Source organism: Cricetulus griseus, chromosome X (genome assembly GCF_003668045.3).
Source record: "Cricetulus griseus strain 17A/GY chromosome X, alternate assembly CriGri-PICRH-1.0, whole genome shotgun sequence".
Lineage (NCBI taxonomy): Eukaryota > Metazoa > Chordata > Mammalia > Rodentia > Cricetidae > Cricetulus > Cricetulus griseus.
This window is the reverse complement of record NC_048604.1, coordinates 7,682,413-7,707,840: the sequence shown is the minus strand read 5'-3', so window position 1 is coordinate 7,707,840 and position 25,428 is coordinate 7,682,413. Positions and strand designations below refer to the sequence as shown.

At 38.7% G+C, this 25,428-nt stretch overlaps 2 pseudogenes; one reads left to right on the top strand and one right to left on the bottom strand.

The window, feature by feature from the left end:
- Positions 1-16,346, bottom strand: part of LOC100750496 — a 78,622-nt pseudogene extending 62,276 nt beyond the window's left edge.
- A 1,488-nt stretch (positions 16,347-17,834) lies between these two features.
- On the top strand, positions 17,835-19,893 carry LOC100774975 (annotated as a pseudogene).
- The last annotated feature ends 5,535 nt before the right edge of the window (positions 19,894-25,428 follow it).

Here is a 25,428-nt window from a genome sequence, read left to right as displayed (position 1 = left end):
TGCATGCTCCCAGGCACTTCGTTTGCTCTGAAATGTAAGAGCATTGTGGAATTGTGCCCTGGAAGAGAAAACTGCTAGACTGTGGCTCATATGTAGGGGTGCTAGGATCAAGGCAATGAGTCCAAACAGAGCCCCACTCATAACTCTTTGCAAACTGCCTCAGCTGAGAGTCTGAGAAATTCTCAGATGTATGCCATGAATTCCCTTCAAGTGTTGTACTTCAGACATGTGGCTTTTTTAGTTCGTGGATTTTTCATTGACCCAGCAATTGGAGCTATACAAATCAGGCTGTTCTGTTTCCCAGAACAGAATACATCATTGAAATTTATATTCTCACTAGAATACCTATTAGGAATAAATTAATCGCAAAGTTTGAAGACTCAGAGGTTTGAAACAGAAAAAATTAGACTATAAATACTATGCATTTGTTTGAAGAAGTGCCATTTATTCTTGAAAACACCTTTGTGCTGCATTCTTTAATTATCCTCTGGAAAAATGCTAGTCAGTGACTGTACTGTTTAATATTACCTGTATAAACCCTCAACTGACCCATACAATACAATGGGTATTTCAGCCCTTTTGTTTATTTGTTTCCTAGAGGGCTACTGATTACTAAATAGCTCTATACATTCAAGGATTTAGAGTTTCCTGTGATTAGCTGATGCTCACAAAAAGACATTGAGTGCAACTATTCCTCTGAATTGCTAATTCATCTCTGTGTTTCTTTAGACTGTTTTTGATGATATTCAATTTAAAGGATACCCTGGTAAACACATCACAATTTATATTTTTTCAAATACTGGAGATATATTATTTATGATAAATAAAAATGATATTCTTTATTCCTGGTGTATACTATTTGTCAATAATGTTTTAATAAATATTTTGGCTAGACTTTCCTTATACTTGAGAAATTACCAAAGGTTGTTTTAAAGTCATAATATAGCTATGTGTGAACTTTCCAAGAACAAGTCAGACACCTCTTCCTGCCACTTTATGCATAAATTATCCTATCAAAGAGCTGGTATTTATTCTGAGCTCTTTGAAATTCTAATCACTTGTAAACACCTCCCCAGGCCAGTTGTCTTTTGAAATTTGGATTACTTACAATTGGCTATTCATAAGTATGGAAATATACAATGTACAGTGCCACTGATTTAGTAACCCTTTAAGATTCATTGTTCTATTTTATTTAATAAAAAGTTAAATGTTTGATAATGAATTTAAAATGATTCTCTAGGTTTCCTTTCTTGAGTATTAACATACTTTCTAATATTGTCTGGGCATATTGGATAGTTTTTCTTTAAACAGATGTTTTGTCCATGAATCTTACATTGGAAACCTTCTAAAATGTTATCAAGTTAATTCCTCTGGATTTGCTCTACTAGGAGGGTGAGTGTGTAGGAACAGAAAGGAATAAAAATCACGTGCATGCATGCATTTGTGTGTGCACACATACTTTCTTCCCTTACAAATATCTATATAAAGGCTTTCTAAACTTAACTGACTTCCAACCTAATTCCATTTAGTAGTCTTTAAGTACATTCCCTTCCATCTCTGTCTTGGTTTCTTCTTGTAGTTTTGGTCCTGGCCCTTGAGGAAATTTACAACTATCTCTATTTTGTCACTTGGTAGAGAAGAAAATTTGCAATTACTTCTTTTTTTCCAGGATGCTAATAGGAAATATCAAAGATTATTTAATTATACACATCACATGTTATTCTCTCCTTCTATCATGGGTATTTTTTTGTTTCAGTTCTCAAATATCATAATCCATACCTGCAGAGACTCTCATAATTCTGTGGAAACAATTATTCAACAATTAATGCATTGGTCAATTTTGAAACATGACTTCCTTTGTCACTCCAACTAGGATCAAATTGACTTGTACTGCCAGGCAACCATACTGTTGCTAATCTAATCAGGATACTCTTTTGATGACTTTCCAATGATTGTGGGTAGAAGGCAACACTTAGAAACTCCAAAGGCTTGTTCATGCCTTTGCATATAGACCCCAAATTACCTTCCCAATCTTCTCTTCCTATGACCACCAGAAGAATTTCACTTACAGGAACTTTAAACGTAGGCTTGTATCTGCTACACCCAACTTTTTCTCATTTCATTTTAGCTCTTTCTTTTTTTTTGGGGGGGGGGTTGAGTCAGGGTTTCTCTGTGGCTTTGGAGGCTGTCCTGGAACTAGCTCTTGTAGACCAGGCTGGTCTCGAACACACAGAGACTGACCTGCCTCTGTCTTCAAGTACTGGGATTAAAGGTGTGTGCCACCACCACCCGGTCTTAGCTCTCCCTTGGGTAAATAGTCTCCTTCATTTCTGATCTCTGTGCGTAAACTGTTTTAATCATTTTATCACAGTTAGCCTGTCTTCTTTGTTCCTCTTTCTCCTTTGAAGTGAGTATCTTATGTTTCTTTGATCTTCATTAGGAATTTTGAAATACCATTGCTACTCTTTAGCTATGTGTGTATATCACACATTGAGTTTAGAATTGTTAGTGCCCCAAACAAGAATTGCACTTGACATTTCCTAATGTTCAGAAACAACAGGACACATTAATTTTACTAGGATAATTTTAACTATTTATGTGAAAATAAAGATAAGAAATTAAGATTATAGTAGGCTTTCAATATGAGTATAATTTTCTTTGAGTAAATGTATGCATATGTAGCAGGAAAAATAAAAGACCCAGAGACTCATGTTGGGGTTCAAGCTTCAAGCTGAAAATCAGAGAAGCAAAGCAGACAAGCCAGTAGATCTTACCTCTACCCAGCTGAAATGGCAATCCTCTCTCCATGAATCCTCAGGGGCAAAACACTCTGAATCCCTGTCACCTCCTCCTTATATTCCTTTCTCTGCCCAGCCATATCCTATCTCCACCTTCCTAGTGCTGGGATTAAAGGTACATGATCCCAGGTGCTGAGATCACCATTGTGTGACCTGTTTCTTTAAGGACTGGATCAATTTTCTGTAGTGAATGTGGCCTTGAACTAATAGAGTTCTGTCTACCTCTTAATTCTGAGTCCTGGGATTAAAGGTATGTGCCTGGATTCTATAGCTAATTAGTATGGCTGTTTTGCTACTTTGATCTACAGTGGATTTAATAAACCATAAACAATATATCACCACATGTGTATGTGCATATAGGTTTCACATTAGCTATAAATATAGAATGTTTGAAAAAATTGATATGTATTTGTATATTTCATTGTTCTGAGATGTGGGGGTAACTTCATTAATTTTTCTCTGTTTTGACTTCATCTTAATCAGAAGAGATAACAAGAATTATACACATATATTGAATTAATTTATAAAAATATATTCACAAGATTTTCTTCATTGTCTATAATGAATTGAGAACACATCTATTTCACTGATTTCAACCTTCTAATATTCATTTTCATTTCACCTAGCATTTTTATTATCAAGTCTATATCATGACCCATAGGTTGTGCTTTAAATATCGTTTGTTTGACTGATTCAGTTCAACAACTTCTAAGGATTAGCTTGAAAACCTGACACCCCTGAAACTTTATGAAATATCTCCAAATGAATTATGTAGTATATATTAGGCTTTTCATATTAGATATGAGAAAATGCTCTGGTAATAGTAGTCAATTGCTTATTCCTTTGTTAGATATACCCTACAAAAAATGAATACTTATATTGACACCTTCCATGCAGCCACAATTAGTATGAATGTGTTAAAGACACAATTTACACAGTGTTTGACTGTACAATGATAAAATATGTTCACATTTTCTAAATGATATGTTACAAAATATGGAAATAGTTTTAAAGAAAAATTTATACTATGACATATTCCCCAAGCTTAACACAACTAAGAAACTGTTTTGGCATTCTTAAATGGATTTTTCTCTCTTGTGGAAATCTAGATCTGTTTAGTTTTATATTTAAAGAAAAGTTTTGTTTTTCTTCACTTAATGATTCTAAACTCAAATGTTTATTGCTCATTAATGATACCACACTGGAACAGTATAAGAAGTCATAAAACAGTCTTTCTAGACATTGTTAACTTTGGAGTAATCTTGTATAGCCTTCTGTGAAAATTTAAATTTTATATTTTTGGTTGCGAACCTAGACTTTAACAGATGAAATCAGAGGGCCATGCTGAGCCAGTCACACCCTTGGCATGTCCTTGGAAAGCAGGACTTCAACACTACACCAAGGGAGCTTGCCCTTGCATGCTGGATAGATGGCCCCTCCCATCACCAAAGGCCATGGTAAACCCACCCTGAGGCATGCATGTAGGGTAGCTCACTCCACTCCCTCGCCAGAGGTGGGTGGTGCCAGGGGCCTGGACTGACCATCTTGGGTAATACTATCCAGGCCTACAGCTAGGCCTTGGATTGACCTACCCTAGCATCTACCCCATCTGGGACCTGCTGGAACTGGTGAAGGGACTACACCTTTGGAAGGATACCCACAAAATCTCCAAGACTCAGGCCAGCCACAGGTATCCTAGAGGAGTTCCAGAGGGGATCCTGTGATAATGGTGTACCAGAAGCTAGAGGCCTTCAATCAGACTAGTAACTCATTGCAATAGACATTTGCCAGTAAAACTAATGGGACAAAGAAGTGTACTGTATGACACACTGAAGCCTCCATTGCCACCAGGAGGAATGAAGAGGTGTTGAAGAGGAAGGAAAGAAGGCGAAGCAAAAAGATTTTTCTGTTGGGGTGGTTTTTGTTTTGGATTTTGCTTTTCTTCCCTTGCTTGATTACTTTGATTTGTTTCCTTATTTGGAGGGAGGCATGGCAGCGATGAGAAGAGGACATGGTGGTACCCGGAGATGAACAGATTTGGAGGGCATGTTGTGAAAACACCAAAGGGATACTAAAGAAGTTTTAAAGAAGAAAATTGAAAATTTAAGCTAATGTTTTCCAATCACTGTATGAAAGTAAAACTAAAATATTAAACACAAAACAAAATTATCTGATTGAAATTCACGGCACTTTTCATATTACAAATTTGGTAGTATAACAGAAACCACCATTTTAAAGCTTTCGCTTTCTGAAAATAATTGAACAATGAGATTTCAATACTCAACAAATAAGACTAGAATATTTTCTTTAAGAGAATCAGTATCAAAAATGTTAAGAGAGTGAACAACAAGATGTGCCTGTTGCCCTCTGCTCTGTCTTTGATAACAGTTAAGAGTTCAACCAAAGGAATTGCAATACAAATAAAATTTTTCTCATATAATTGGATTTTTCTTTTTTTTCAGATTCTGTTTATTTAAATTAGAAACAAGCATGTTCTACATGCCAATCCCAGTTGCCTTTTCCTCCCCTCCTCCCCTGCCCCCCCACCAGCCCCCTATTTCATCCCCTTTCTGCTCCCCAGGGGTGAGGCCTTCCATGGGGGAATCTTTAAAGTCTATCACATCATTTGGTGCAAGGCCTATCCCTTCCCCCATGTGTCTAGGCTGAAAGAGTATCCCTGTATGTAGAGTGGGCTCCCAAAGTCCATTTGTGTACTAGGAATAAATACTGATCCAATACCAGAGGCCCCATAGATTGTCCAGACCTCCAAACTGACTTCCACAATCAGGGGGTCTAGGTCGGTACTATGCTGGTTTCCCAGCTATCAGTCTGGGTTCCATGAGCTCCCCCTTGTTCAGGTCAGTTATTTCTGTGGTTTTCTCCAGCCTAGTCTTGACCCCTTTTCTCATCAGTCCTCCCTCTCTGTAACTGGATTCCAGAGTTCAGCTCAGTGTTTAGCTGTGAGTGCCTGCTTCTGCTTCCATCAGCTACTGGATGAAGGCTCTAGGATGGCATATGAGGTAGTCATCAATCTCATTATCAGGGAAGGACATTTAAGGTAGCCTCTCCACTATTGCTTACATTGTTAATTGGTGTCATTCTTGTAGATCTCTGGACATTTCCCTAGTGCTAGATTTCTGCATAAACCTGTCATGACTCCCTCTATTATGGTATCTTTTTTCTTGCTCTCCTATATTCTTCCCCTGTCTGGATCTTCCTGCTCTCTATTATTTTCTTCTCCCCTCCTCTTCTCCCCTTCTCTTTCTCCTAACTCCCTCTCACCTACAGCCATGCTCCCACTTTGATCAGGAGATCTTGTCCCTTCCCCCTTCTTCCTGGGACCATGTATGTCTCTCTTAGGGTTCTCCTTGTTTCCTAGCTTTTCTGGTGGTGTGGATTTAGGCTGGTAATCCTTTGCTCTATGTCTAAAATTCATATATGAGTGAGTACATACCATGTTTGTCTTTTTGTGACTGGGCTACCTCACTCTTCTAGTTCCATCGATTTGCCTGGGAATTTCAAAATTCCATTTTTTTTTCTGCTGAGTAAAACTAAATTGTGTAAATGTACCACAATTTCTCTATTCATTCCTCAGTTGAGGTGTATCTAGGTTGCTTCCAGGTTTTGTCTATTACAAATAATGGTGCTATGAACAAACTTGAACAGATGTCCTTGTTGTATGAATGTGCATTTTTGGGTATATGCTTAAGACTGAATTTCTGGATCTTGTGGTAGACTGATTGCCATTTTCCTGAGGAACTGCCATACTGATTTCCAAAGTGGCTGATTGAGCTGGCACTCCAATCAGCAGTGGAGGAGTGTTCCCCTTTCTCCATATCTTCTCCAGCATAAACTGTCCTTCGTATTTTTGATTTTAGCCATTGTGACAGGAGAAAGATGGTATCTTAAAGTTATTTTGATTTACGTTTCCCTGATGGCTAAGGATGTTGAACACTTTCTTATGTGTCTTTCAGCCATTTTGGACTCCTCTACTGAGAATTCTCTATTCAGTTCTGTACCCCACTTTTTAATAGGATTGTTTGGTGTTTTGGAGACTCGCTTCTTGAGTTCTTTGTATATTTTGGAGATCAGCCCTCTGTCAGATGTGGATTTGGTGAATATCTTTTCCCATTCTTTGGGCTGCCATTTTATCTTGTTGACTATGTCCTTTGCCTTAAAGAAGCTTCTCAGTTTCAGAAGGTCTCATTTATTAATTGTTGATCTCAGTGTCTGTGCTACTGGTGTTATGTTCAGGAAGGTGTCTCCTGTACCAATTCCTTCAAGGTTACTTCCCACTTTCTCTTCTAAGATGTTCAGTGTGGCTGGATTTATGTTGAGGTCTTTGATCCATTTGAACTTAAGTTTTGTGCATGGCAATAGATATGGATCTATCTGTAGTCTTCTACATGCCAGGCTCGAGTTATGCCAGCACCATTTGCTGAAGATGCTCTCTTTTTTCCATTGTATAATTTTAGCTTTGTTTTAAAAAATCAGGTGTTAGTAGGTATGTGGGTTAATATCAGGGTTTTCAAATCGATTCCATTGGTCTACCTGTCTAATTTTGTGCCAATAACAAGGACTATAGTTTTAAGGACTATAACTATACAATAGAGCTTGAATTTTGGAATGGTGATGCCTCCGGAAGTTCCTTTATTGTACAGGGTTGTTTTGGTTTTTTTGTTTTCTATATAGAATATTGTTCTTTCAAGGTCTGTGAAGAATTTTGCTGGTATTTTGATGGGAATTGCATTGAATCTGTAGATTGCTTTTGGTAAGATTGCCATTTTTGCTATTTTGATCCTACCTGTCCAAGAGCTTGGAAGATCTTTCCATTTTCTGGCATCTTCTTTAATTACTTTCTTTAAAGACTGAAAGTTCCTGCTATACAGGTCGTTCACTTCTTTGGTTGGCATTAGCCCAAAATACTTTTTTTTTTGCTTATGGCTATTGTAAAGAGTGATGTTTCTCTGGTTTCTGTCTCCGGGCATTTATCATCTGTATATAGTAGGGCTACTGATTTTTTGAGTTAGTCTTGAATCCTGCCACTTTGCTGAAGGTATTTATCAACTGTAGGATTTACATGGTAGAAATTTTTGGGTCACTAATGTAAACTGTCATGTCATCTACAAATATTGAAAATTTGACCTCTTACTTTACAGTCTATATCCCTTTGATATACTTTTGTTGTCTTGTTGCTTTAGTTAGATCTTCAAGTGCAATATTGAAGAGATATGGAGAAAGTGGATAGCCTTGTCATGTTTTTGGTTTTAGAGGAATTGTATTAAGTTTTTTCCATTTAGTTTGATGTTGGCTGTTGGTTTGCTGTATACTGCTTTTTTAAATTTTAGATATGTTCCAGTTATCACTGATCTCTCCAAAGCTTTTATCATGAAGGGATGTTGGATTTTGTCTACGGCTTCTTCAGCATCTAATGAGATGATCATGTGGTTTTCCTTTTGCAGTTTGTTTATGTGGTGGATTACATTGATAGATTTTCATATGTTGAACCATCCCTGCATTACTCGGATGAAGCCTGTTGATCATGTTGGATGATTTCTCTGATGTGTTCTTGGATTCCATTTGCCAGTATATTATTGAATATTTTTGCATCAATATTCTTGAAGGATATTGGTCTGTAGTTCTCTTTCTTAGTTGTGGCATTGTGTGGCTTGTGTATGAAGGTAACTGTAGCTCCATAAAAGACTTTGGCAATGAACCTTCTGCTTCTATTCTGTGGGACAATTTGAGGAGTACTGGTATTAGTACTTCTTTGAATTTCTGGTAGAATTCTGCACTGAAACCATCTGGCCCTGGGCTTGTTTTGGTTGGGATGCTTTTGATGACTGCTTCTATTTCATTAGGGGTTATAGGCCTGTTTAATTGCTTATCTGTTCTTGATTTAATTTTGTTAAGTGATATCTATCCAGAAAATTGTGCATTTCCTTTAAATTTTCTAATTTTGTGTGGTTCAGGTTTTCAAAGTATCACCTGAAAGATGCTCTGGATTTCTTCAGTGTCTGTTGTTATGCCCCCTTTTTATTTCTGATTTTGTTAATCTGCATGTTCTCTAGGTTGCTTGACCTGCTGGGGGCAAGTTGATGTGCCTGAATTCTCCAGGCCAGGAGATCCCAAAGTGGGCAAGGCCTGAGACAGGTGCCCAAGCTCATCTCTCCCCTGAGTAGGGGTAGGACTAGCACTGTGATATCAGTAGACTTTTGTTTGGGTTGCTTGGTCCGCCAGGGGCTGAGTTGACTTGCTGCAGTACCCAGAACAGGAGATCCCAGAAAGGCAAATTTTTCTTATAGGTTTTATCTCATTAACAAAAAGGTAACTAATACACTTGGCCTTCTTCCTCTACATGGCAGTAATGACAATTTGTAGAAACCTTTCCCTTGTAGCAGTGAATCACAAGGAGCCAAGGAAAACTGAAGTTTTAAGTAGTAGTTACAGGCTCAAAATATATTCTTCAAATATTCACATTTAAGTGTTGCCATAGTTTCTTGTCCCACCAGGTCCCACCATTTCAACCCCAAGTGAACACACAGAGACACTATATTAATTATTAAACTGTTGGCTGATGGCACGGGTTTCTTATTGGCTAGCTCTGTCTTAATTATTAACCCATAACTACTAATCTAAGTATTTCCAGGTGGTCTTATCTTACCAGAGATGTGTCCAGGTCTGTTACTCCTTCCTCTGTTACATGACATCTCTCTGCCATCTCTCCTGGCCTACATTTTCCAGAATTCTCCTCGTCTCATAGCCCTGCCTATCTTACTGCCTCTGTTGGTCAAACTGTTTTATTCATCAACCAATAAGAGAAACATATATACAGAATGGCATCCTCCATCATTTAAAAAAATTCCTCTTGCAGTTGGGTTTTTGCATGTGATATATATACTATATATATATATATATATATATATATATATATTCATTATTCTACATGAAGCCATCCAGTTTGACAAGAGCTATTTGTTGAAAATGCTTTTTTTTTTCATTGTATATTTTTGCCACTTTGTGAAAAGTAAAATGCTGTTTTATTGATATAGCTCTGTAGTACAACTTGAAATCAGGGATGATATCTCTAGCAATTTTTTATTATTCAGAATTGTTTTAGCAATTTTTTTTTCTTTTCATTTTTTTGGTTTTGTTTGTGTGTGTGTATATTTCCATAGAACCTAAAACATTGTCATTTCAATTTCTGTTAAAAATTGTGTTGGAATTTTCATGGAGACTGTATTGAATCTGTAGATTGATTTTGGTATTATGGCCATTTTTAATATGTTCATCCTATCAATCCATTATCATGGAAGATCTTCTGATGTCTTCTACAATTTCTTTATTCAATGTGTTAATTTTTATTATACAATTCTTTCTCTTGTTTATTTACAGTTATCCCAAAGTATTTCTGAGGTGAAAGGTACTGATTTCTTGATTTATTTTTCAGTATTCTTGATATTAGAGTATAGTAAGGCTATTGATTTATCTGTGTTAGCTTACTACCTTACTGAAAGTGTTTATCTGCTGCAGAAGTTTCTTGGTAGAGTCTTTAAGGTCTTTTATGAATTAATGCAGATAATGATAATTTTATTTCTTTCTTTCCTATTTGTTTTCCCTTGATCTCCTGTTGTTTTGTTATTGCTCTAGCCAAGACTCCAAGTAATATTGAATAGGTATAGAAAGAGTGAACAGCCTTGTCATGTTGCTGCACAAAATCAATTTCAAATGAATGAAGAAACTCAAAATAAGATTATATTTCCTGAATATGGTAGAATGGAAAATGGGAAATAGGATTGAATTTATTAGTACAGACAAATACTTTCTGACAGTACACTAATACCAACAATTAATAAATGGGACATCAGAAACCTGAAAATCTTCTGTTCTGTGTTGCAAAAGACATCATTTCAGGCAAAATTGCAGGCCTCAGCTTGGGCAAATAATTTTATCAATTACACATTCAATAAAGGTTTAATATTCAAAATATATACATAACTAAACAAACCCAAACAAAGAATGATTGTCTAGAAAACAAATTACCTAATTAAAAGTGGCATATAGAACAAAACTTAGAGATCTCAAGATATGAAATACAAATGGCTGAGAAACACATAGAGAGAGATTCATTCCTAGCCATCAGAGAAATGCAAATTAAATTACTTTATGGTATTATTTTACTAAAGTCATAATGGATGTGATAAATTAAACAAATGACAGCTCATGCTGGTGAGAATTCAGGGTAAGGGGATCACTTGGTCATTGCTGGCAGGAGTGTAAACTTATATAGCCACTATACACATCAGTGTGCAGTTCCTCAGAAAACTGTGAATCAATGTACTTAAAATCCAGCTATACTACTCTTGGGCATCTTTGTAAAGGACTCTAAATTCTACTACAGGGATACTTACTCATCCATATTCATTGCCTCTCATTTTATAATAGTCAGAAATTAGAAACAGCCTAGATGTCCATCAACATATGAGTAGATAATGAAAATGTGGTAAATTCACATGGGAGAATAGTATTCAATTGTTAAGAAAAATGGAATTGTGAAATTTGCAGGTAAATTAGATGGAGCTAGAAAAAAGTCATCCAGGAGTAAGGTAACACATCTTTTAAAACAGAAATATTGTTTTATTTTGTTATATATGGTTGTTGAATGTAGGTTTAAGTTTCCTATTTGTGTGCCACAATACAAATAACGATAGAGATGAGTTACTTAGTAAGGGGACAGGGGGGGATAGGCCGTTGATCCATTTGGAGTTAGTTTTTGTACAAGGCGACAGAAGTGGGTTTAATTTCATTCTTCTGTATGTTGACACCCAGTGATCCCTGGCAATATTTTATTTTCCACAACGTATGTTTGTGGCTTCTTTGTCTAGTATTTAGTGGCTGAAGTTACATGTACTCACATGTATGTCTTTGGATTTGTTCCATTGATCTACCTGTTTATTTTTGTGTGGATTGAGTTTCTTTTTTCACCTGGATCTTTAGCCAATTAGCCCCAAATAATCACACAAAAACTTATATTAATTTATGAACCATTTGGCCAATTGCTTACACTTCTAACTGGCTAGTTCTCTCTTAATTATAAACCCATTTCTACTAATCTAAGTATTTCTACATGGTCTTATCTTACTGGGGAAGGGTCTGGACCTGATACTCCTTCCTCAGCTAGATGGTGTCTCACTGGCAGCTTCTCTCCATATCCTCTCCCCAGAATTCTCCTTGTCTGGTATTTTTGCTATTCATCAATCAGTGTTTTATTTTTCAACCAATAAGAGAAACATATATACAGAAGAACATCCCCCATCATCTCCTCTATTCTGTATTAATAAAAATGTTTTAACATTAACAGTAAAATTATATATAACAAAACAGTGAAGCAGGGAATTTTAAACTGTCCACCTGTATTAGAAGTTTGTAATTTTTTTCTCTGTTTCATGCAGAATTCTGGCAGACTCTTCCATGAAGCTAGGTAACTAAGAAGTTGGCCAGACACATTATGGCCTGTGGGCTGAAGATGGATGCTCCAACATTACAAAGGAACTTTGGGTGACTGTCCAGGCAGGGAGATGTCTCTGTCAGTTTGCACAAATTAATAACTTTTATACACATCACCAGCAAACACACAGAGAAAGGATTCTAAATGATGTTTTTAATTGAAATAGAATTACATCACTTTCTCCCCTTTCATTCTTCCAGTTCTTCCCAGGTACATACCTTCCTCCAATCCCTTCTATATTGTCCCCTCTACACACACACACACACACACACACACACACACACACACACACACACTCACACCCCTTTATAAATACAACCTGCTAGGTCTACTTCTGTTCTGTTTTTGTGTGGATATGGTTTCAGAGGTGACCAAATCAGATGGACACCATCACAGATAAAACAAACAAAACAAAACAAAACAAAACCCAAAACATAAAAACAAATTATATAGAAATCAACAGATAATGGGGAGCCCACCACAACTGATACATTTATATTATAGCTCCTGCATCTTGGGTTGGAGAACATCACAGAAGAAAGGACAGAAAGATTGTAAGAGACAGAATACTAGGAAGTCTTTTCCCTTTGTGGTAGTATGTTTTTCTCCCCTCTTTGCTGCTGTAGGTACTTCAAAGGGCTTTGATGCAATTTGACTTGTTCATATCTGTCTACAATATGTTTGGAATAAAACTTAAACTGTTGTTCTATGTTAAAGAAAAATAGTTTTTCATTTCATTATTAAAATAAAGCATTAGAGTGATATGCTTACATTATTTGAATTTTTGTCAGTTTTTGGTTCCAAAAAGCATTGTGATCCCTTCTTTTTGATTTGTATTGAAATGTCTTGCTTGTTTTCCTTCATTGTTTGTGTTATAAATGCTTATGTTTCAGTGTAAAACAATTGAGTGAATATTTATGAAAGCAACAGCATTCATTTTCTTCCCATCTAGGACTCCAAACACATATCATTCTGTGACAGGCAATTAGTTTCTGTTGTGTAATTAATTATTAAAATAATCTTATTAAATTTTAAAAAACTGGTACACAGTATAATGTAAATCACTATAATTTCTGTTCTACAAAAGAGTGCAATGCTATTGTGTCTGCATAAAAAACATTTGTACTTAAAGTAAAGGAGATATATTAGTATCACAATGTGGATGCTAGTGTAATTTTCTTTGATTTCTTTTCATCAGATATTTTACTACTCCTATCTCTATATTAGATATCATGTTTTTCAGATGTGAATAAGTTATATATTCATTGCTAGATGATGGGATTTGTTTTGTTTTTTTCGAGACAGGGTTTCTCTGTGTAACTTTGGATCCTATCCTGGCACTCGCTCTGGAGACCAGGCTGGCCTCGAACTCACAGAGATCTGCCTGCCTCTGCCTCCCAAGGGCTGGGATTACAGGCGTGTGCCACCAACGCCTGGCGCTAGCTGATGTTTTTAAAACTGGCTCTTATGTAACATTTCCTGGAAATTTCAACATTTAAAAACCTTTAATACAATTAGCAATCTTTATTTTCAAATACCAGGGGCACGATACTATCATTGTTCCTTATTTAGTTTTTTGTAGCATGAAATGTTAGCATGTTACTTAGCACTTACATGATATGAGATTTGGCAAGTAAAACAAATTAGTGATGTGTGATGTGTTGGTAGAGAGATAAAGCAGTCTGCCATCCAAAGGAAGCAACAGCTACTCCAGTTAAAACTGTTTTCCTCAACAAAAACTAATATCCAGATAATAGCTTTTATTTTTTCAAGTGAAAATAGAAATTAAGACTCTTATTCTAATTTACATATTTTGTTTCTGCATGTCTTAACTTTTCCTTCTAATTTAGGAAGGACACTATTTGCAAAGCAGCCAGACTTCCTTTTTCTTTGCTTCTTTTTTTCTTTATTTACACATACATGCATGTACTTAATTGAGTGCTTGCATGTATGCGTGTGTGTGTGTGTGTGTGTGTGTGTGTGTGTGTGTGTGTGTGTGTGTGTGTGCCTGCCTGCACCTGCACACATGGGTAGACATACAGGCACATGTGCAGAGGCAAGAGGATAATGTCAGGCATTGTCCACTGTTCTAAGTCTTGCTGCCCTGCAACAGAGCTCCCAAGGAACCTGGAGCTTTCTGGGTTTTTTTGTTGTTTCTGTTTTAGTTGTTCTCCCCAAACTCCCACAATGCTGGTGCCTAGCAAACTTCAGGAAAATTCTTAGCACCATGTCTCCTCAATGACTGGGTTACAGACATGCTCAACCATGCGTGATTTTTTGTTTGATTTTTGAGATCATAATTATTATTTCCCTTTTAGTTTGCCTCACATATACCCTTCCTTTCTCTCTTGCAATTTCTTGACTGGTTTTTTCATTAATTGTCATTAATGCAAATATAGTTCTAAATGTTATCTTCTCAGACTGAAAAATGTTATTTATATTTATGTTTTCAGGGATAAGGAATTAAATAATTGGTGTACACTTCCCCGGAGAAGACTGTGTCTACCACTCTTAGTTGCTTGTAGTTCATTGTATATAGTTGAGGATCATACTTGCACAGTAAGCTTTTATCAGTGCAATACTACATAAAAACTAACCAACCAAACAACCAACTAAGCAACCAAGCAAACAACCAAACAACCAAGCCAAAAAAAAAAAAAAAAAAAACACAGCTATCACATTGAAGGAAATAAGAATTTAGTCTACAGACAAATTTGAATGACCAAAGCTCAGGAAGATGGAATGAGGTTACTCCATGGTCCATGTTCCAGCGTGGAATAAGTTTCATGAAGTTATATAGTAGCAGAATAAAGTTCTAAATCAAGGTAATTTTAGAACATATCCTTGCATATATCAGATAAACAGTTACAGACAGGAACATAGGTTTCAGATGCTACCTGATCATATTTTTAGCCCTTCCATTGGTTGAGAATAGGACTTTTGTTAATTTAATATATTCCAAAGGTTTTTTGAAACTGTTTATTAGGATGTAGACTTGCACTGAAGGAGGGCAAAGAATGGCTGCTTGGGTAGCCTAAGATTGCTGAAGAGAATTTGTAAATTAGACTCTGAAACAACAACATTCCAACTTCTTGACATTCATCTCTCTTGCTTGCCTAATGATTCTGGCTAGCATTTCCAGTACCTAAATTAAAGTGGTGTCATGGGCTAATTTTTTCTCCCTCCCAATATTCATATGTTGGTGTCTGAATTCTTAGTGTTTCAGAATGTGACTACATTGTGATACATAGTCTTTTCAGAGACCACAATTATAAATGTGACATCAAGGTGTGTGTTAATCCAGTTTAATTGGTGTCTTAATACAATGAGAATATTTAGAGTCAGATATATTCACAAGAAATAGAAGATAAAGATCCAAGAAGATTGCAACCATATGTACAATGCAAGGATAGAGACCTAGAAGTGACTTTTCTTGTACCACCTTTAGAAGAAAGCAACCTTTATTTCAGACTTTCATAGGCCTCTGGAGGGAAAATCCATGTTCAATTTACCCAGTTAGTGGTATGTTTTTTTATAATAAGCAAACTAATACAAGTACAAGAGAAGACATGTTAGACTTTGGATAGATCTTAGGAAGAAAATAGTCAATCTTTAATCAGTTAAAAGACTTTGGGGCCAACTGACAAAAATGTATGAGTACAGCATTCAAAATAAGCATGATTAATCAATATTTGAAGAGGATTGAATCTGCAATGTAATTCCTCACTGTGACAATTAATTTCCATCTCCAATTTAACAGGATTTTAAATTACTATGGAAGCACATATTTGGCTATGTTTCTGAGGGCATTTCCAGAAGCTTTAATTCACAGGAGAAACCCCCTCTGAATATGGGTGGGGCCATTGATAGAATAGAGTTCCACAGGAATTACAAGGCAAAGTCAGACTGAGCACAATCATTCAGGAGTTTTTTCTTTATTTTTTGAGATTATATTATAATTACATAATTTCCTCCTTACCTTTCCTCCCTCTAAACCTTCCCACATACCTGTTCACGATATTTTTCAAAATCATGGCCATTTTCCATTAGTCATTACTGTATATACACATGTATACATATATATTCCTAAATATAACCACTTCTGTTGGTATAATGTTACTTGTATGAAAATTTCAGGCCTGACCATTTGGTATTGAATAATCCAATTGGCATATTCTTCCCTGGAGAAGACTATTTCTCCAGCTATCAACATTCTTTAGTTGCCTATAGTTCTTAGTATATGGTTGAGGCTTCCTGAGTTTTTCTTCTCCACTTTAGCATGTCTATTGGTAGATCATCCATGTTTAACTCATAATTAGACAGTCATGCTCATAAAGCTTTATGGACAGAGCTTCTGACATTCCTAGGAGACACAGTGTCACAACAAACTCCCCAAAGCAAGTAATACACATGCAGAGACTGACCTTCCAGAATTAGAGTTGAAAGAGGACTATGGATTTTTTGAGGATAATGTTAATCAGTGGAACAGTGAAAAAATTTTGGGTCAAACAGCTCTAAGGAGCATCACAATTTATGATATTTTATAGATAAAAGGTTTGCTTTATCTATGGCTAGTTGATGTTATGTGTAATTTGTCAGGATATGCAAAGCAATCAGGCTCTACAGGACTAAGAATAGGCTGTTGAGGACTGGATTTAAGCAACTGGATGTGTTAAAGTTTGTGTCTTGTGCCTGTGACCTTTGAGCTGATGGTCTTAGCCTGCTATAAAGTAAACATTGAAAAGGCTATAGCTTGAGGCCAGCTTTTATTATTTATACAACATATATAATGTTTGCTCCTGGGTTTTGAAATTGTTCTTAATGCATTGAAGAAGTCACCTCACACAATTTAAATTTATTGTATTTAACCTTTTTAAAATTTATTTTATTATTTTTTTAAATTTTGAAAAGTTCCTTTCACGTTGCGCTTTCTTCTATCAGCATAGGGAATGATGAAGCCAAATTTGTCATCGGGATTGACTGGTAAGGACTTTATTTTTTATTTCCAACCAAAATTCTCCCTCCCATCCCTCCTTCTCGTTCCCCCTTGACTCCACACCAAGATTCCCCCACCCCTACTCCTCCCAACAGGTAAGGGTCCCAACAGGTAAGTCTGGCACATTATGTTGGGGCAGGACCAACAACCCCACCCCCCCACCCCCTCATTAAGGCTGAGAACAGCGTCCCACCATAGGGAATGGGCTCCAATAAGCTAGCTCATGAACCAGGGATAGATCCTTGTCCTACTGCCAGGGACCCCTCAGATAGACCAAGCTTCACAACTGTTTCCCACATACAGAGGCCTAGTTCAGTCCCATGGAATCTCCACAGCTGTACTCTGGACCAACTGTTTTTAACCTCTCTCTTGGTCCTGTATCTGTCAGAGTGCTGGGATGAAACAGCAGGTGTTGGAACCCAGCCCCCATGGTGTCTCTAAGAGTTGTTTTCCAGAAGCGCCACCGTGCCTCACAGCTCCAGGCCAGTGCCATGTTTGTTCTCTGCCCTGGTACACCTTCTGTCCAGCCGCCATGATTAGAGCCAGCAGAGCTGCCCCCGCGCAGCTCGTGGGCACTGCAGCCTCCCGGACTCCCGCAGCCGCCCATCACCAGGATGGCTAGAATGGCCTTAGTCATTAGGCTTTTAGCTTTGTTTCAAGAAGGGATTATGCATCAGAGGCAATTAAGGGCGCAGTTGTTGGTATTGATTTGGGTACTACCAATTCGTGTGTGGCGGTTATGGAGGGCAAACAAGCAAAGGTCCTGGAAAACGCTGATGGTGCCAGAACTACCCCTTCTGTTGTTGCCTTTATAGCAGATGGAGAACGACTTGCTGGCATGCCAGCAAAGCGACAGGCTGTCACCAACCCAAACAATACATTCTATGCTACAAAGCGTCTAATTGGACGTCGATATGATGACCCTGAAGTACAGAAAGACACTAAGAACGTTCCCTTTAAATTTGTCCGTGCCTCTAATGGTGATGCCTGGGTTGAAGCTCATGGAAAACTTTATTGTGTTGATGAAGATGAAAGAGACTGCAGAAAATCACTTGGGTCACACAGCAAAAAATGCTGTGATCACAGTCCCTGCTTATTTCAATGACTCACAACGACAAGCTACTAAGGATGCTGGCCAGATATCTGGGCTAAATGTACTTCGAGTGATTAATGAACCTACAGCTGCTGCCCTGGCCTATGGTCTGGACAAATCTGAAGATAAAAATCATTGCTGTGTATGATTTAGGTGGTGGAACCTTTGATATTTCTATCCTGGAAATTCAGAAAGGAGTGTTGGAGGTGAAATCCACCAATGGGGACACTTTCTTAGGAGGTGAAGACTTTGACCAAGCTTTGTTGCGGCACATTGTCAAGGAGTTCAAGAGGGAGAAGGGGGTTGATTTGACCAAAGACAACATGGCACTTCAGAGAGTTCGAGAAGCTGCTGAGAAGGCTAAGTGTGAACTCTCCTCATCTGTGCAGACTGACATCAATTTGCCATATCTGACAATGGATGCTTCTGGACCCAAGTATTTGAATATGAAACTGACTCCAGCTCAGTTTGAAGGTAATGTCACAGACCTAATCAAGAGGACTATTGCTCCATGCCAGAAAGCTATGCAAGATGCAGAAGTCAGCAAGAGTGATATAGGAGAAGTGATTTTGGTTGGCGGTATGACAAGGATGCCCAAGGTTCAGCAGACTGTGCAAGATCTTTTTGGCAGAGCTCCAAGTAAAGCTGTTAATCCTGATGAAGCTGTAGCCATTGGAGCTGCCATTCAGGGAGGTGTGTTGGCTGGTGACTCCCCTCTCTGGGTATTGAGACTCTGGGAGGTGTTTTTACCAAACTTATTAATAGAAACACCACTATTCCAACTAAAAAGAGCCAGGTATTTTGTACCGCTGCTAATGGACAAACGCAAGCAGAGATTAAAGTGTGTCAGGGAGAGCGAGAGATGGCTGGAGACAACAAACTTTTAGGACAGTTTACTTTGATTGGAATTCCCCCAGCCCCTCGTGGAGTTCTTTAAATTGAAGTTACATTTGACATTGATGCCAATGGGATAATACATGTTTCTGCCAAAGATAAAGGAACAGGACATTAGCAACAGATTGTAATCCAGTCTTCCGGCGGATTACGCAAAGATGATATTGAAAACATGGTAAAAAATGAGGAGAAGTATGCTGAAGAAGACAGGAGAAAGAAGGAACGTGTTGAAGCAGTTAATATGGCTGAAGGAATTATTCATGATACAGAAACAAAGATGGAAGAATTCAAGGATCAGTTACCTGCTGAGTGCAACAAACTAAAGGAAGAGATTTCCAAAATGAGAGAACGCCTTGCTCGAAAGGACAGTGAAACAGGAGAAAACATTAGACAGGCAGCATCTTCACTTCAGTAGGCATCATTGAAACTCTTTGAAATGGCATATAAAAAGATGGCATCTGAACGGGAAGGTTCTGGGACTTCTGGTACTGGGGAACAGAAGGAAGATCAGAAGGAGGAGAAGAGAAACAGTAACAGTGGCAGCACATTGTCAGGCCAGAGAGGACAACATACCGTGAAGCTTGGGAGTAAAGGGACTTCCTGAGCAGAAAAGGGGCAAATTTCAGTCTTTTTACTGTGTTTTTGCAGTATTTTATATATAATTTCCTTAATATATAAGTTTAGCTAATTAGCTAACAATTAGCTGACAATTAGCTAACTCATTTAATGGGTGGTAAATTCAGCAGTAGCAGGTTCATACTGTTCTGTCACTAGTCTGTTATTTTCAGCCGCATGTAAAGGGGTGGGATGGGGCTGTATATCAATCATTATTAAGGTATATCTGGTTTGTGCTGAAATGGCCATGTTTCTAGGTATGAAACACATTTTACATGCAGTAAGACTATCTGTAGATCCTGTTGGCCAAGAGTACTGCTATAAAGAATGACCTATGTGTATAGGGATTGGTCCTTCAACTGAGGCCTTGCATGACAGCTACCTGTGCCATGGTTTGTAGGTGCAAAGCTAGGTCAGTGGATAATAGCTGTGTTAACTATAGATTAAAGAGATAGGGGAGAGATGAAGTCTCTCTTGGTCCTAAGGCGTATCTTTCTAGCTACCCTCTTGGTTGGCCTGTGACTTGGAACCTGTATCCTTGATGATTGTTCTTTTCATCCATTCTGGATTTTTTTAAAAACATAAAATTCCAAAAGCAAAAAAAAAAAAAAACAAAAACAAACAAAAACAAAAACAACAGCAACAAAAAAAACAGAGTTGTTTTCCAGCATAACCACAGGTACCTCCTGTTTTCCTGATCTCACCCCACTGGGATCAATATCCTGTTGTGAACCCTTTGACCTGGGTTTTTTGTAAGTTTGTATATAAGGTTGCTCCACAATAAAGGTGAGAGACATTCTCCCAGAAAAGGACCAGGAGTCTTGTAGTTCATCCAAATCTCCCGGCTTTCGCCCAATACTCAGACTTAGTGGCCAAGGGCAGCCACAAATGGAGGTTTCACCGAGATTGGGAAAGAAAGGGGACCCTGAGAGATCACCCTCAGAAGGCTGGAAAGCAAGTAAGGAGTTGTGAGGGTGGATTGCAAAAGGTACTAGAAAAAAAGGTACCTCAACTCCTAAGAGAGTTGGATTGTAAAGGCACTGGAAAAGGGGTGCCTCAACTCCTAATAGAGTTGGATTGTAAAAGCACTGGAAAGGGGGTGCCTCAACTCCTAAGAGAGTTGGACTGCAAAGGCACTGGAAAAGGGGTGCCTCAACTCCTAAGAGAGTTGGGTTGGAATAGAGATCACAGTCAATCACACAGGTAAAGTTTAAAGAGACAAGGTACTGGTAAGATTTAATTTTAACTTTGGATTAAAGAAATGCGGGATATCCGCCACTGAGGAATCCCTCCTCCAGAGCTACCCACCAGCAGCCAGCTGACACAGCAGCCCTTGCTTTTGTCCACTGGAGCCTGCTGCAGGCTCTAGTCAGCCAGCAATGATGTGGTGTGCACAGGCTGTCTGGAGAAATTGCCTCTTGAGAAAAAGTTGGGGCACTATGCTTGGAAGAACCCTGACCTTCAACAAACAAGAGCTCCAAATGAGGTTTATGTTTGATATCATTACCAATGAGGACACCTTCTACCTGGTGGCTGAGACAGAGGCTGACAGGAATAGGTGGGTCCAGAGCATCTGCCAGATCTGCGGCTTCAGTCAAACTAAAGAGAGCACTGACACATTGAGAAACCTTTCTTCAGTCAGTCATAATCTCTGCTCTTCTCCAGCTGAGTTCAGCAGCTCCAGTCAGCCCCTGCTCCAAGCAGGATCTTCAGCAGATAGTGAGGATGTGTGCACCTTCAAGGCACCCAGCAACACCCTGTGTATGGAATTTGGAGACCTCCTAGTGGAGTCAGCCATAGCTCCCCAATCACAGCACCACAGGACACCTCTGTGGGGCAGCCCTCAACAGAGACCTGCAGTCAGTGACTACAAGTATCCAGCACGAGTTGAAGAAGCTGCTTGCTGGTCTGCTAAATCTCTAGAAAAACTTTCGTTGGTCAATCAGACAGTGCCAGCTCTGATGACAACTATGTGCCCATAAACCCATGGGATGTTCAGTTTCTGACATCCCCATCAGCACAATGCCCCATCACTTTGCCAAGCAAGGAAGCGAGATCCAGCCACCCCTGGTCAGTATCCACCTCAAGCCTGGCCAAAAAGCAAAGCCAGTACCCCTTGACCTGAGTAACAAAACTGTTACCAATAAGCTTCCTTTCAAGACACCTGTCACCAAGTCTTTGTCCACAGTCAACCACACCTTTAACTCCAGCTCCTCCCAGTGCTGCCATTCCATCTCCAATACAGAGACAGTGAGGAGAACTATGTCCCTATGCAGAACCCAATGTCTTCATCACCTGTATCCAGTGTGACTAACAGCCCAGCTCCAAAAAAGATTACTGGCAATGTGAATTACATAGCCCTGGACTTTCAGCCCGTCTCCCAGAGCCCTCATCGCAAGCCATCCACATCATCTGTCGCATCAGATGAGAAAGGAGAATATGTCCAAGTAGATAAAGAAAAGACCCAGGCCGTACAAAAGACCATACAGGAATGGACAAAGATGTGGCAGTTCTCAAGACCCTCCAAAGATGCCAAGCTATGGTAAGGATGGCCATCCCTGACACCTCCTCTCCTTTGTGACTTTTGTTCAAAAGATGTATGTATGTTCTGTATGTATGGTGTGGCCACACATGTGTGTATGAAGTGTGCTTGTACATGTGTGATTGTTAACAAAAGAATGCTATTGTGTTGTCTTTGAATCGTTTAATTGCTGAGGAAGGAGCAACAGTTGTTAAAGTACAGGTTACTTGGGAGGGAAATTTCTGATTTTTTTTCCCATGGAGGGTGAAGAGCTGTGGATTTCTTCCAGACTGGTATGGTTTCATGGGGCAAGACCCCATGAAGCAGTGGCCCAGGTGATCCAAATATTTGTTTTCATTTAAATTTGGTTGGTTAGAAATGGTAGTGGTCACAGTCAATCACTTTTAAAAAGAAAAAGGAGGAATATGATATAGAAATGATACTTTGTATTGGAATGGATCCTCATTTGTTGATACTTTGTATTGGAATGGATCTTCATTTGTTGATACTAGTTAGGTTTTCTAGATATATAGATATTCTTCATACCATTCAAAGACCGATGGAATATATGACAATTAAATGGGTTAGGGTTTTTCTTGACAGTGAGACACAACTGCTCCTGGCACACCAATTATATCTGAGAGGAAGATGGGCACCCAAGAAACTCATTATAGAGTTTGACTTTGACATGGCAAAACCAGCCATTTGGGCAAGAAGCTACTCTTGCCTAAACCGTCTAACTGTTGCTTTATGAACTGGACATGCAGGACCCACAGGAAAATGCCTAAAGAGTTCCTGCTTCATGGAGGAGTACAAACTGCCAATGCAGGACAGTTTAGAATTCCCTACTTCATGAAAGAGTCTGCCAGACATTCTACAGGACACAGAAAAAAAGATGACAAACTGCCAATGCAGGTGGACAGTTTAGAATTTCCTGCTTTGCTGAGAAGTCTGCCAGACACATTGTGGTCTGTAGGCTAAAGATAGATGCCCCAAGGTTACCAAGAATCTTTGGGTGACTGTCTAGGAAGCAAGATGTCTCTGTCAGTTTTAGAGTTTATATATTATCCTTCTATGGTCTTTGATGGAGTCGCAGATAGATAAAGTAACACACTAAGATAGAATGGTTAAAATCTTATAGTTCTTACTTGATAATTCTTTTGTTATATATAAAGAAGGGGGAGATGTTGGAACGCAGCCCCCATGGGGTCTCTAAGAATTGTTTTCCAGTATAACCACAGGTACCTCCTGTTTTCCTGATCTCACCCCACTGGGATCAATATCCTGTTGTGAACCCTTTGACCTGGAGTTTTCGTAAGTTTGTATATAAGGCTGCTCCACAATAAAGGTGAGAGACAATCTCTCAGAAAAGGACCAGGAGTCTTGTGGTTCATCCAAATCTCCCGGCTTTTGCCCAATACTCAGACTTAGTGGCCAAGTGCAGCCACAAGCAGGCACACTCACAATGAATAAGGGATGGATGATGAAACATAGGCAAAGCAGGGAGAAACACAGAGATCAAAAATGGAGTGGTATTGGCATCTGTGTGCCTGCAAGGAAATGGGTAGGTGTGGTTACCAGAGAGACAGCTGTGGGTCACCCAGTGGGTATAGCCTAGTTTGACTAAGAAAAAAGGTGCAAGAAGAACAATAAACACCCACCCCCTTGATCCCTTCCTAGGCTTGTCCTTGGCTAAAACATGTAGAAGCCACAGAAAGTAAGGGAAACTGGATTTTACAATAGATTCAGGTTTCTCAGAAACCACTATCTTTTTAGGTAAGCAGTACCAAGCTAGTGGGAGCTCATGGAGCATTGCCTGACAGCTGGGGAACCTTCATGAGATCAAATTAGGCCATCTGAATGTGGGTAACAGTTATGTGACTTGATCTGTTGTGGCGGACCCTGGCAATGGCATCAGGATCTATTTCAGGTACATGAACTGGGATGACTTTCTCAGCCTTGATATGGGAGGGTTGGTCCTGCCACAACTTTGTATGACAGATTTTGATGACTCCCCAAGAAAGGCTTTACCCCTCTGAGGTGGATGGTGGTGGGGTAGGAGGAGAAGGGGGTGGGAGCTGGGGAGGAAAGGGGAACTGAGGTTTGTATGTGATGTGGGAGGACCTTCTGTATGTTGTAAATATGTGTTTCTTTTATTGGCTGATGGATAAAGCTGTTTTGGCTAATGGACAGGCAGTATGTAGCCAGGTAGGACATAGAGGTGGGGCTACCAGACTAGGAGAATTCTGGGAAGAGGCTTAGAGAGTGAGTCATGAAGAGAGAAGCCATGTAGCTGCCAAGGAAGGAAGAGACCCCTCCATCACCAGCAAGACGAGACCACATGGAGATACACAGATTAATAGAAATGGGTCAATAATTAAGAGAGAGCTAGCCAACAAGAATCCTGAGCCATTGCCAGTTTATAATTAATATAAGCCTCCATGCATTTATTTGGGACTAAATGACTGTGGGACTGGGAGGGACAGAAAATTCCATCTACAGGTATGTAAAATGGAAAATACATTTTTAGTAGGAAAAATCCTATGGTCTTTTCTGATCTATTTTAAATTAATTTTTTTCTTATAAACATAAACTTGGTCAAAGAGGGATTTTCAATCTAGAGTTCTTTGCTTTTAACTTACAGTTTTTATTTTCTTCAAACTTAGTTTTCTCTGCTGCCATTCATATTCATCACCCTCCTCCACTTACCTCTCTCTATGAGATTCACTGACATTTCTCTACTAGGAGATGTTAACAGTCCCAAGGGCTGAAGTTAAATTAACTTAATAAATCTTAGGGACAGACAAACATCCAGAAGAGAAATCAGTGGTGATGAAGGCTTCTCTCGTGTGTTAAACATGGCTGTCTTGATGAGTTATTCTCACTAGCTCCTACTGTAAACAACTCCTACTTTGGGAGGATCGGGGACAGTGATTACTCCACCATCTTAGTTGTTAGTAATGCTAGAGGAAGAAAGATATATGGTCTCTTCCATTTGGGGAA